Raw genomic sequence first — 11159 nt, forward strand, 5'->3', positions numbered from 1 at the left:
AAAATGACAAAATTTTTTTTTTTTTTTTTTTTTTTTTTTTTTTTTTTTTTTAGTAATTGAATAAATGTAGCTCTTAGCAAATGGAATTATGCGTAAGTATGTAAGTAGGCTTCTTGGATTCCGCTGAAGGTAAGTAAAAGGAGAACGGTAAGTAAACACAACTTCAACGAAATGACCAACAGATGAGAAGTGGACTGTATTTGGCGATTTAGCTTGATGAAATTATTCCTCATAGCCAATGAGGAATAATTTAGAAAAAAGAGAGGGGAAAATAAAACCAATTAGTAATTTTCTTAAACGTTATAAAACGTACGATATAAAGGTTTTATTGGTAGATTAGAATTGAGGAGAGATGCTTACCAGTGCGAGTCAGTTACGAGAGTGAAATTCAATACAATAAAGTTTCACTGAGTAAGCTAAGTTCGATTATACTACTTTCGTTAAACATAGAGAGAGGGATAAATATACATTCAATAGGATCTTAACGAAACAATTCATTTTACTTATGCTAATACAATTTTAGATAATTCACAGTAGCAAAAAATAGTAGTAATTCAAAGTATAAATGCAATTCAAATTAAATGTACATAATAATATTATTACATAATTAATATTATTATATTAGAAATAACTAAATATATTCCATTTTTGAAATGGCAAATTCAGCGAATTTGTCCATGGCCCCGGCCTTGCACCTGTGCAACAGATGCGGAAACGCATAAGACCGATGCCAGAGATTTGATGGCCTGCGACAAAACCTTTTGATTGGGCATTAACACGCTGCGGATAGGTGCACGCTGTGACTTGTTGGTGTGGTGATTTTTGCGGGTGTGAAATCGCTTCGGCGGTTGCCTTTGCTGGAATTGCTGCGGGTTTCTTCTCTGTTGTTGTGGTGCACGATGTTGTTGAAAAGATGGTCGTCGCGGGGTTCTGTGGGTGCGCTGCGATGTATATTGATTGGATGTGGGGGTATAGCGCGTCAACTCCCGGGATCCATTGTGGTCAGTACTGGGCAGTGCAAGGCGACCATGTACGTTTGGCCGAAAGTTTCCTTGTGATTCAGGGTGGAGCATGGTATGGTGCTGGTAGCCGCATTTTCGGCAGACATCCTTAGAATGGCAATCCTTCACCATGTGACTCTTGGCTAAGCAGTTAAGGCAGTATTTGTATTTGCGAATGACGTTTCTTCTTGCCGGTACCCTCATCATGATGAATTTTGGGCAGAACCTCAAGGAATGACGCTGCTTGCAAATGACACATTGGTAAACTTCACGGCTGCTATTTGACCTGAAATGGGACAGATATTAGAACGGCCCATTTCCAAAGTTGAAAATGAAAAAATAAATGAGATGAGATATGGAAGAATGAGATGTTCTATGATTACCAACTGATTATAATATAGTTAGAGCTGAAATGGAAATGATTTTGTGAATTGATGTATGAAAATGTTGATGTGTTATTCGGATGTGTCATCGTCCAACAATGGCAGGTAGCAGAGTTTGACAATTGGCCGAGTTATGGTACCAGAAGCAGTCTTTACCTCGACTACTCTGACTTGGTCATCTGATCCGCTATGAGTGTTGGTGATTCTACCTAATCTCCATTCGCTAGGAGGTAACAAATCATCCATAACGACGACTAAGTCACCGACTTTTAAATTAGGAGATGTGCGTTTCCATTTGTAACGTTTTTGTAACGACTTCAGATAATCTTCTTTCCATCTGCTGGAAAATTGGTGATGAATAGCCTTTAGTTTCAACCACCTATTAATGAGAGACAAGTTCTGATTCGAAGGTTCTGGCAATGCCATTATAGGAGATCCACGAAGAAAGTGTCCAGGGGTTAATGCAGTGAAATCGGAAGGGTCTTCTGAAACAGCAGAGATAGGACGTGAATTAAGAACGCCTTCAATTCTAGCTAGCACAGTAGCCAACTGTTCAAAAGTGAATCTGTGAGCCCCAGCAATGCGCTTAAAGTGATGTTTGAAGCTTTTTACTGCCGACTCCCATAACCCGCCCATGTGTGGGGCATGGGGTGGAATAAATTTCCATTCGAAGCCATGAACAGCGTATTTATCAGAGATGTCTTTAGCAGAAGATTTCAAGAAATTGCAGAACTCTTTTGCGAGATGTCGGCTAGCACCTAGAAAGTTTTTGCCATTATCCGATACTATCCGAGAGGGTAGTCCTCGCCTCCCAACGAAACGAGCAAGTGCGGCCTCAAATGCTACTGTTGACAATTCTGAACAGGCCTCTAAATGAATCGCTTTTGTGGTAAAACAGACGAATAAGCATACGTAACCTTTGATTATGGGCGACTGACGTAAAATTGAACTTTTTAGTTCGAAGGGTCCTGCGAAATCTATGCCAGTGATGTGAAATGGAGGAGTTAAACTGCACCGTTCTGGTGGTAAAGGAGCCATAATTTGTGAACAACATTTTTGTTTGAAAATGAGGCAGACTTTGCATTTGTGTATGATACTTTTCACTTTTGTTTTGAGACGAGAAATGTAGAATTCAGTCTGAACCATTCTACACATAAGATTGCAATCTGCGTGAGCCAAACATATGTGTAAATGCTCTAAGTATAGACGGCAAAATCGAGATTTGTTGGGGACTATTATTGGGAACCTTTCATTGTATGGTAAAGATGAATTAGCTAATCTTCCATTAACTCGCATTATCCCTTTTGGATCCAAAAACGGGTTAAGTGATTTTAAAGAGCTTTTTGGCGAAATTTCAGTGTTGCTTTCTAAACATTTGTATTCATCTTCATAAAACTTTTTTTGATAATAAATTATTAGACCGTATTTAGCAAATGAGTATTCTGAGTGTGTTAAGTTTTCTTTGGATACTTTGGAAGAATTGCGAAGTCTGCTAATGCTATTTTGGTAGAAACGGCCAACATAAGCAAAGACCTTTAAAGCACGTTTGTAGGTAGAAATTGATTTCAACAAGTCTGAATCTTGTGGGTCTGCTGTCTTTTCAACTGCGACCATACACTGTATGTTCGCTCGTTTGCCGACATTAGGAGAAGCAATAAAATCCTTTTTTGGCCATTCCGTCGACGGACGTGTGAGCCAATGTGGACCATGAAACCACATAGAATTTGGTGAAAGATCTTGAGGTTTACAACCCCTGGTACCCAGATCAGCAGGATTGTCGTGGGTAGGAACATGGCGCCAAACGGCGTTTGGAGTTAACTCTAGTATTTGGGCGGTTCGATTCGCTACGAATGTTTCCCATGACCATGGGGGTTTAGAGAGCCAACCTAACACAATTGAAGAGTCTGTCCATAAATTTATAGTTGTGAATTTGAAATCAAACGTAGATACCACATAGTTTACTAATTTTGCGAGCAGAACAACACCATTAAGCTCCAATCTTGGCAAACAAACTGGCTGCAATGGGGCTACTTTACTTTTCGCTAAGAGTAGATTAGAAAATACAGCACCTTTCTCTGTTTGACAACGAACATATACGCAAGCACAAATGGCCGCTTGAGAAGCGTCTGCAAACCCGTGAATTTCGAGTTTGTCTTGAGGAAAATACTGAATCCATCGTGGAATTGAGATTACGCCAATATTTTGCAAATCTGACAACAAATTATTCCATTTTGCCTCTGATTCGGCACTAATATTTTCGTCCCAATCGATACCTTCTAACCAGAGATGCTGCATCAATACCTTTGCACGAATTATTACCGGGGCTATCCAACCTGCCGGATCGAAGAGTTGAGCAACTATCGAGAGTACTTGACGTTTAGTCATTGTTTGACTAGTTCTCACTAAATCGATGTGATATGAGAAAGTGTCAGATAAAGCGTTCCATTTAACCCCAAGTGTTTTTGTAGAGCTGTTTTCTTGTAAGCTAAGAAATTCTGAATCGTAAAGATTTTCAGTAGAGATTGTTGAAAGAATTTTTCTATCGTTTGCTGTCAATTTTTTGAGAGGAAATCCTGCGCTACTGAGAACTGATATAAGATCCTGCTGATTTTTTATAGCTTCTTCCACAGTGAAGCCCCCAGACAATATATCATCAACATATGTTTCGTTCTGAATTATTCTAGAGACATGGGGATATTCAGCTTTTGAGTCTTCTGCTAGTTGTAGCAGTGTGCGTATTGCGAGAAATGGTGCACAATTTACACCAAATGTGACTGTTTTTAAGTTATAGTCTTTAATAGGCCCTTCTGGACTAGATCGAAAGAGAATTCTTTGATAAGCTCTATCATGAGGATGCACGAGAATTTGCCTATACATCTTTTGAATGTCTCCGCTGAAGACATATGGGTATTTCCGCCAATTAAGGATTACAGAAATTAAGTCCGTTTGAAGAGTGGGACCCGTATGAAGAACATCGTTAAGAGAAAATCCTGACTTAGTTTTCCGAGATGCGTTAAAAACTACTCGAACTTTTGTGCTTTTATGTTCTGGTCGTACTACTGCATGATGTGGGAGATAGAATGACAAGTATTTGTTTTCAATACATAACTCAAGAGACGAGGTTTCTTCCATATGGTCTAACGACAAGTATTCATTTAAAACTTTGTTGTACTCAGTCGCTAATTCATTATTGTTCGCAATGGTTTTTTCTAAACGAGTATATTGAGCTAAGGCAACATACCTTGAAGAGCCCAGAGCTAATGTGTCAGAAAATTCGTTTTTAAAGGGCAATCGAACAACATAACGGCCATCTGAAGAGCGCGTTGTTGTTTTCTTGTAAAATTCTTCACAGAATTCATCTGAGACTGAGACGGGTGAAGTGCGAGGAACCTCTTCCTGTTCCCAAAACTTCCTTAATAAACTGCTTATTAAATGGTTTTCAGATTCCACAATTTGAGAGGTGAACGAATGAATTTGTTCAACTTGCACTGGGCCACTGAGCACCCAGCCGAAAATTGTATTGTAAGCAGATGCATTGCCACATATATTCTTTTTAATACCTTCTAGGTTTATAAATCTTTCGGAATCATTGCCCAAAATAAGATCTATTTGAGAGGATTTGTTAAAGGAAGGATCAGCCAGATCAATATCTTCCAGATCTTGAGGATTTGCAACTTCAAATGTGATAGAAGGAAGAGATTTAGCCACTTTGGGTAACACAATAGCCGTAATTGAGAAGCGAATATTATGTTTTTGGGCGACAATAATTAATTCGCATTCTTTTTCAGAAGTTTGTTTGTGGCCTCCAACGCCAGTAATTTCGAAATAACCCTTTGACGTGGGAATTTTCAGTAAGTTTCTAATTCTTTCAGAAATGAAAGTTCTTTGTGATCCTGGATCAATTAGAGTTCTCAATGTGAATAATTCGCCCATGTGTTCGATTTGAACTAGAGCTGTTCGCAGAAGAATTGTGTTGTTGTCTGCACAAAAATTGGCTTGAACTTGAGGCGAGCGTTTGAACTTTGAAGTTGACGGAGCTTCAGGAGTAGCAGAGTAATTTGGCTTATAAGACTTTTTGTTTGGGTCATTATTCATTATATTCTTAGAGAAGTTTTCCGAAGAGGATTTGTTTATGTGAAGAAGTGTGTGGTGATCTTTGTGGCACAACAAACAAGTATTATTACTTTTGCAATTTTGTTTCATGTGACCTGCCGATAAGCAGTTAAGACATATGTCATTTTTGACAACGAAATCTACACGTTGCTGTGCTGGCAATTTTCGAAATTCTTGACATGCTCTAATCTGGTGATTTGTCTTGCAATATGAACATTTGAAATCAATTTTTTCTTGAGAAGAACTTTGATGATTTTTATGAACGTTGTGAGAATATTGATTTTCTTTTGTATGTCGAATGCTTGATATTCGTTCAACTACTTCGAACCTATTTATGAGAAATTGTTCTAGTTGAGCCCAGGATGGCAAATCTCTATGGGATTCGAGTGACTGCTCCCAAAGAGACAGAGTTTCATCAGGTAATTTCGTGGAGACTAAGTATACCAGGATTGGATCCCAACTTTCTATGCCAACTTTGAGCGTTTTTAGTGTACAAAGACAGTCACTAACTGTAGAATGAATTTTCTGAATAGACTCGCTATTTTCCACCTTAGCCGCAGGAATATTGAACAGAATTTTGAGCTGATTATCTACAAGGACCCTTCTATTTTCATATCGAGTTTTGAGAGCATCCCAAGCCAACTGAAAGTTGTCATCACAGAGAGCGAATCGTTTCACTATGGCCCCCGCAGGTCCTCTTGTCTTTTTTCGTAAATAAAAAAGTTTTTGAGCCTGGGACAATTGTTTGTGGTTTGCATAGACTGCCGTGAACATGTCACGAAAAGATGGCCATTCTTCATAACTCCCTGAAAATACCTCTGTGTCACATGGAGGAAGCTTTATACAAATATTTGAACTATCAGGAGACGACTGAGATACATTAGTTGGAGGAACACTTTGTCCAGCATTATGCTGATTGTGAGCACCTGACATCCTTAAGAAATCTTCGATTTGCGACTTGGCAGTGTAATATGCCTCTGAGGTAGCATTAAAATTGATTTTAGCGTTTTCTTTGAAATCTTTGATATTAGCGGATTTAGGAGACAACATAACATTTCTATACGCTTTCTGTAAATTCAACCATCTTCCCTCCAAATCATTTAACTTGACTTGTAAAACTGAGTCAGTCTGATCAGTAATGTCACTTTGATCAAATTGCTGACAAAAATTGACTAAATGATCACATTCAAACAGAAATATATCATGTTCTGGAGATGTTGGTATTACACCATCACTAGAAGCAGACCTCGACGAAGTCGAAGCTTTAATGGAATCAGTGGCAACGTTTTCAGAGACGGACATTTTAACAGTGAAATTCCAAACTTTCCAAAATATTCTTTGTTGTGTCGAACAAAACGATAATTAATCCTTTATGAATCAACTTAATTTCAAATTCAAACTTCGAAATATTCTTCGACTATCAATTATGTGTAAAAATTGAGACGAGATATCTCGATTGTGAAATTAGATAAAAATTTTCTTCGAATTCTCCTTTAAATACTTAAAAGAGACGAGAAATTTCATAAAATGCAAATGTTTAGTTGAAATTAATATTGATTGAAGAAGGCGACTTCCAAACTTAAACTTCAGAGACTTAAACTTCCCAAAAATTTCCAAAAATGTTCAAAGTTTCTTACGAATTCACAAAAAATTGTAGAATGTTTTCATATAGCTGTAGTTTTAATGGGTGACTACCGAACCAATTGAAAGAGAAGCTTGTAGTTTTAATGGGTGACTACCAAACCGTATTTAACCGAAAACAAATCAATTGTAAATCCGAAAAAAACCCTGGAAAATTAGGCACTGAATCTCAATATTGGTTTCCAAGATTGAAAATTTCGCTTATAATTGAGAAGAAATCAGCGTTCCCACAATTATATGAGAGATTATAATGGACTAAGGCTGTTAAAGTTTTTTAAAAGTCGTTGAGATGAGCAAGTGTATGTTGAAAACGATAATTTCCTGAAGTCATTTGTTTGAATTTTCAAAAAAATTTCAAATTAAAAAAGTTCCACAGGTGGATTCTCTCAAAAAATCCGAAAAATATTCAATAGGTTGAACTGAATAACTCTCACGCACTGATACGAGCGACTTTAACAGAAGGAAATTATCTAATAAACTCAAAATATTCAAAGAGATGATCACTGTAGAATTTTAAGGGTAATTGTTTTTAGCAAAATGGGAAAATTTCCCAAACAGAAATTCACACACGCAGAATTATCCAAAAAAAAATTTGAAAAAATCAAGAAACATTTTATAAATAACACTCAAACTAATGTTATGAGCGTATTTCCACAGAAAATTGTTTGAATTCACAAATATTTTATAGAGATGAGCACTGTAGCTTTGAGAATGGCACACTTGAGACGAAAAATTTATTAATTTGCTTTAAATTATTATGAGGTTTCACTTGTTTAATAATTTCAATTAAAAATTCCAAAATAATTTTCCCAAATCCAGGAATTCTCAAAAATTTTCTTCCAAAATGTTATTTTTATAAAATTATTTAGTTAAATTTTCAAAGCAAAGCACTTATTTCCCACAAAATTATTATTATTAACTTTATTTATTCACTTGCACATTCTTAAAGCACAATCTCTTTTTTTTTTTGCTGAAAAAAATATATTATGTTTAATATATTATGGTATATATGAGATGGGTAAGTATAATTGCATGCAGTGTTAGTATATTAATTTGTTTAAAATGGAGCAATTGTTCAATCGTATTAAAATTCCAAAAAAAATTTTCGCATTTCAAATATTTTGTTGAAATTAACTAACTTTTTTCTTTGACTATACACCCTTTAAATAATGAACTAATATTTTTGCTTGGGTGTATAATAAGCGGTATCATATGCTGTGTTGTTGTTGTTATTATTTCGTTTCTTCTTTGTGTCGTATTCTCCCCACTGGCTAAGCGTGGTTCGAATTATATACGCTGTGTGTGTATATATGTACGTTTGTTTACTTGAGTGATGAGAGTGGTGGCTTGTTAAACGATGATATTGTTGGTGGAGAATATTTTTGTTAGGTATGCAATATTTCGGTGATCAATATGTACACTCAAAAAATGATGCTGTTGCCAATATATGAGATGACTTTTTATGTGTTATGAGACGAGTAAATATGCATGTAATAATGTATATTATTACCTTATATGCTGGTATATGATTGTAGTTGACGTGTATTTGCTGTTTTTTTTTAACTTCCAAATTTGTGCTGTTTTTTATTTACTGTATATATGTAATATGTTAATATATATGTATGTAACTGTTGCTTGAGACCGAGGTTATTAACTTTTTATGTAAAGGAATTTTTACTTTGCAAACGGAATCTATTTATTTTCTTGATTTTATATGCTCGTTATATACATATTTTTTTTTACACCGAACACCAAAAATACATAGCAATTTTTTCGAGTGTTTCCTTGATCTCTTTATATTTAACCTTTTTTATAAACACACACAGCACAGAGATGGAATTTTGTTGTTGTTTTTCATGCAAATACCAGTCACTAGTTGATTTTTATGCAATTTTTCGCACTTTTGGGCTTTGCTCTTTTTTTCTTTTTGAGGAGAACTTTACTAATAATTGTTAGTGGAGTTAATTTTTTCTATCACTACACAAATTCGTTGATTTTTTCCAATTGCACTTGTTGTTTTTGTAATTATGGATAGCTTTTTGGCGATTCTTGTGGGATTTTTCCCTTTTTGTTTGCACACACACTCTTTCTCGTTGATATTCACTTTTTATGTATGTCAATAAGACTATTTAGGAAAAAATTGAAAAGCACTCACCGACTCGCTGGCAAATAAATAGAGTATTGATAGAGATGTTTGATGTTACCTCATATTATTTGTTGTTTTGCTGATGTTTTTTGACGGCAGAGAATGGACCATGAATAAATGTAGCTCTTAGCAAATGGAATTATGCGTAAGTATGTAAGTAGGCTTCTTGGATTCCGCTGAAGGTAAGTAAAAGGAGAACGGTAAGTAAACACAACTTCAACGAAATGACCAACAGATGAGAAGTGGACTGTATTTGGCGATTTAGCTTGATGAAATTATTCCTCATAGCCAATGAGGAATAATTTAGAAAAAAGAGAGGGGAAAATAAAACCAATTAGTAATTTTCTTAAACGTTATAAAACGTACGATATAAAGGTTTTATTGGTAGATTAGAATTGAGGAGAGATGCTTACCAGTGCGAGTCAGTTACGAGAGTGAAATTCAATACAATAAAGTTTCACTGAGTAAGCTAAGTTCGATTATACTACTTTCGTTAAACATAGAGAGAGGGATAAATATACATTCAATAGGATCTTAACGAAACAATTCATTTTACTTATGCTAATACAATTTTAGATAATTCACAGCAGTAGCAAAAAATAGTAGTAATTCAAAGTATAAATGCAATTCAAATTAAATGTACATATAATTATAAATATAACATTTTTAATTATATTTTTATTTTTATAAAATGGCAAATTCAGCGAATTTGTCCAAACTATTTCTGTACAGACTTCATTACACGCGATTTTATCCATATTTTATTTTCTTTTGATTTATTGTTTTTTTCCTTCTTCTTTTTCTTTCCCCGCTTACAATGAGCCTAATATCCCGGTAACATTTAACAAATAACTTGGTAAGTGATCAACAGCTTTGATAAGATCTGTAACATGACAGATATACAAACATCCCTCATTCAAATTGTTGTTCCGCATCCAATGCAACCAGTCAACCCGTTCATGCATATCTGCTCAAATTACATACTCGGAGACGATTTTATATAAACTGATATGGGAATTACTTACACCAACTAAGTCGATGCCATGGCTGTGTCCACTATTGTTATTGTAATATATGGTTAAATAGAAATCACGATGTGGTATCAGATCTGTTGTAATAGTATTAGTGTGCGGGTAATAGCGGTGGTGTTGGTGGTGGTAATAGCGGTGGTGTTGGTGGTGGTAGCAAATGCGACTTCACAATATCCAAGTTACCAAATTTGCTTTGAATTGCTTCGCAGTGCATCATCCATTGTCTGCATCCTCATTAACTACCATTAAAGACATACAACTGCGGAGCAACATTGAAGAAATTTAAGCTATACCTTTATAGGTTGATATATATAAACTCCTCTTTTATTACCACATGATCTTGGGTCAAAAACTGTGGATTATCGATGAGATGTTGAACATGTTGGTATTTTATGGCCAATTCTGCTTGCTGTTGCAGGTTGTTGCACGTATAGATGTTGTTCATGTTGCAGCCTTCGAAGTAAGCATCCTGACTGAAATTTAATGCTTTACCTATTTCTGGAAATGAATGCCGACCGACGCCGGTACATAACGAACAAACAATGCATGTAGCTGAGTTGGCTCATAGCAGATATGATGTGTACTTTCGACAAATCGCTAATGTTAAATCGAACGAAATACATTTCAGCCGTAACAAAAGTTTGGTAATCTGTCATAGCGGGGCATTTTACGTATTTGTTCTCTCAAATATCCGTTTGCTCCGGCAGAAATGAATTCTCGGAATTCATTATTTTCTTCTTGCCACATGACACTTTTATCTTGAAGGCAATAAGGGTGCAGCGTTCGGACGTACGTAGCAATTCGAAAGATGTTGCCTGTGTGGTACTGGAACTGTGGGTGGTGG

The sequence above is a fragment of the Musca autumnalis genome, unplaced genomic scaffold, assembly GCF_047663935.1.
Source record: "Musca autumnalis isolate F117 unplaced genomic scaffold, ASM4766393v1 scaffold_4, whole genome shotgun sequence".
Taxonomy (NCBI): Eukaryota; Metazoa; Arthropoda; class Insecta; order Diptera; family Muscidae; genus Musca; species Musca autumnalis.